The 3,391-nt window shown below is 40.3% G+C and overlaps 1 non-coding gene across 1 annotated transcript; it reads right to left on the reverse strand.

The window, feature by feature from the left end:
* Positions 1-2,569: 2,569 nt before the first annotated feature.
* On the reverse strand, positions 2,570-2,676 carry LOC123455384. The gene has a single exon (XR_006633873.1). It is a non-coding gene; the product is annotated as a U6 spliceosomal RNA (small nuclear RNA).
* Positions 2,677-3,391: the final 715 nt, after the last annotated feature.

Consider the following 3,391-nt stretch of genomic DNA (forward strand, 5'->3'; position numbering starts at 1 on the left):
TCCCTGGAACAATGGCAATAGATGTTTTATAAAAACATTTGCCAAGAATGGAGCTAGGAGAACTCCAGTGATGAATTTTTAACTCTGACGATTTTTACCTGTGGCTGGTAGAAGTTTCTAGAGGTTATTACTACTCAGATATGTTTTCTCTGGGGAGAAATTACTTTCCCCCAATATTATTGTTCTCAATATCCAAGTTGGATTGACTCATTAAGGTGAATTGAGATATCTTTGGCTGTTGTAAACCTTAACTTGGTCAGTCGTATATGAGTCAAGAGATCACAAAGATATATGGATGATGACTGAATTGTGCAGGGGTTATGCTATATAAACTTGAATTATTTTTATGTATGATTAAGAGATGAAGAAATGGAACTGAGTGTAATTTAACATTTATGATGTGCTGGTCACAATACAAGAAGATTTATAACCATTACCTCATTTTGTCCTCACAATTATTTCAGGAAGAAAGCAATATAACCACCATTTTCTAGACAAGGAAAATGAGCTTCTGAGAGGACAAACATCTCAGCAGGGCTGTTCTGGATTTAAACTTGGGTTTCTGCTGTCAATGCCTCAGCTCATTCCTCCCCCATCGCTGTAATCTGGGCTTCAATATGGTTTTTAAAGTTCCCATGCCTGGACTCTATGATCAGAAAATAGAAATAAAAAAGTATAAGGTAGAAGAGCATGATGCACTCACATAATATATTCAGGAAAGGTAAGGTTTACTTTAAAAATTAAATTTTAGTTTATCATATATATATATCAAAAACAAGTTTTAATATTTTCTTATTTAAAAGAGGCAGAGATAAATAGGTAGATGATGATGATGATGATAGATATATAGATAGAAAGACAGATAGATAGATGGATAGACAGACAGATAGGCATGCCAAGTAGCAAATGAACTCTAGATATATGTGGCATTTTTTTTTTTAAATTTATTTATTTGAGAGCGACAGACACAGAGAGAAAGACAGAGGGAGAGAGAGAGAATGGGCGCGCCAGGGCTTCCAGCCTCTGCAAACGAACTCCAGACGCGTGCGCCCCCTTGTGCATCTGGCTAACGTGGGACCTGGGGAACCGAGCCTCGAACCGGGGTCCTTAGGCTTCACAGGCAAGCACTTAACCGCTAAGCCATCTCTCCAGCCCTATATGTGGCATTTTGAACAGCTGGTTTTGCATGGATTCTGGGGAATTGTACTCTGGCCATCAAACTTTGTGAGTAAGCACCTTCAACCATTCCAGCACCATCAAAATTATTTTATTAGTTCCAAAACATAATAACAAATCAAGTATAAAATGTGTGGAATGATCTTTGGAATTTGGGCAAGCTAGGACAAATATTTGAGTAGCTTATTTTGTAAAGCAGGAAAATTACATTCACTTTTAAAATGACTTGGATACTTAGTACACTGACACCTAATAGTTTGTAAAAATTGTGACTGTGTTAATATCTCAGTGAAAAGGAATAATTGGAAGATGTTAGGCTAAGGTAAAAAGCTGGGAATGGATCATTTAAAATAAAACTGGGGACATGTTAAAAATCAAGTATGAATGGTTCAATAATATTCTAGTAATATGTTATAATTCACCAATAAGTAACATATTTTCCCACTACTGTTAGGGCATCTTGTACTTACCAAATATGTAATAAATTGCAGAGGAATGAATCTCTATGTAAGTGCACTTTGGTCCATGCTGTTTGGAGCTGTGCACCTAATCACTGAGCAGAGGAAGAACTAGGGAGCTGGCCATTCATGGCCAGGCTGAGACAGATGGCTGAGTGACCCCACAGCAGGGACTTTTTGGACTGCTAGTTGTGTATTATTCCCTCCCTTTGTCACTATGTGGAGGGGTTCTCTATACCACGAAGGGTAGGTGATTTCTCTCATCATCTGCTTGCTGTTGAGAAGAGTTGCCTGCTTATGCCTGGTATTTTTCCCAAGATTCTCCTCCAGGAAGCATTCCACAGCCACTGCCTTGCCAATTCCTATGCTCCATACACAGAACTGAGCCAGGGCGTGCACTGGACCAAGTTCGTAATTGCTTTTACTCTCTGCCTCTAGGAGTCTGGGGTATTGCATGTGTATATTCTAGGGAAAGTTCACTCATTTATTTATTGTGGGCAAATTGAGAAATGGGCTTAGGAGCTAGACTGGAATTACCAGAATTGCTAGACAGACTGCACTGCTAGAGATGGTGAGGGTCGGGGGTACAAGCCAACGTTCCTCGATGGCCTGAGCTCCTGACCAAGTGAGTAGAGAAGCAATAGCCCTGCTCAGGTATCCAGAACCTCCGCACATTCCTCCCCTGACAGCTACAGCTGTCCATACACGCTCTGGGAAGAAAACCGAGATGGAACACAGGGGCTCTGGCATTTTAGCCTTGACTCAGATGACTCAGTGAAACAACTCAGAACAGTTTGGCCAAGACAGCTGAGAGTGTGTCTGAGTGAATCCATCTGATATTTTCTGTCTAAAATCTTCTTACTTCATGTTTTAATATGTATACAGGCTGTAAAGAGTCCAATAGGACCCTCAAAAATAATTCCAGGTTTTTTTTTTTTAATATGGAATGCTTCATGAATTTGCCTGTCATCCTTGCACAAGGGCCATGCTAATCTTCTCTGTATCTTTCCAATTTTTGTATATGTGCTGCCGAAGCAAGCACTAATTCCAGTTTTATTATATATATCCAGACATATTAAACCTATGGCCTATGGGCCACATCCATTCCAGGATAGCTATGACGGCTTCCCAATGCAAAGGGTTGGAGTCTCTTGAAAGCTGAAGTATGTGAAGTCATCCAGACACACAAAGGCAGTAGACATTGGGAAAAATGCATAAAGAAATGACTTTCTTAGTGATGAGTAGCATGGTTTGAATCTTGCACTGAAAAGCTTATGAGACTGTAATTCTACACATTGGGGAGAGGTCTTTGTCTTAGATGGTCTTCTGTTGCTATGACTGGATGCCAGAGACTGTGTGATTTATAAACAAAAGATGCTTATTTTGGCCATGTTTCTGGGGGTGAGGAAGAAGGGGACCTGGAAAAGAGAGAGAATAAGAGAGAGGAATGGGGAAAGGGTTTTGCAGGGAGAGAAGAGAAGCTACCTTGCATGGGAAAGGCCTTGAGTGGCCTGAAGTTGTGGGCTGGGGTACAGGTAGCCTTCCCTACTTTAGGCCCAGGGTTATCTTCAATTACCATTCCAGAAGTAAGTCCCAAGTCCTAGGATTAACAGGACCAAGTGGTAGGGAAGACAGAGAGAAGGATGAGTAGGGAGCTATTTTTGTTTTCATATATTATACACATTCAAGCATTTTTGTTTACATAATGTGATGGTTTGAATATAAATGCATGTGAGTTGCCCAATAGGAGGGGCAAA

This window comes from Jaculus jaculus, chromosome 16 (assembly GCF_020740685.1).
Source record: "Jaculus jaculus isolate mJacJac1 chromosome 16, mJacJac1.mat.Y.cur, whole genome shotgun sequence".
Taxonomy (NCBI): Eukaryota; Metazoa; Chordata; class Mammalia; order Rodentia; family Dipodidae; genus Jaculus; species Jaculus jaculus.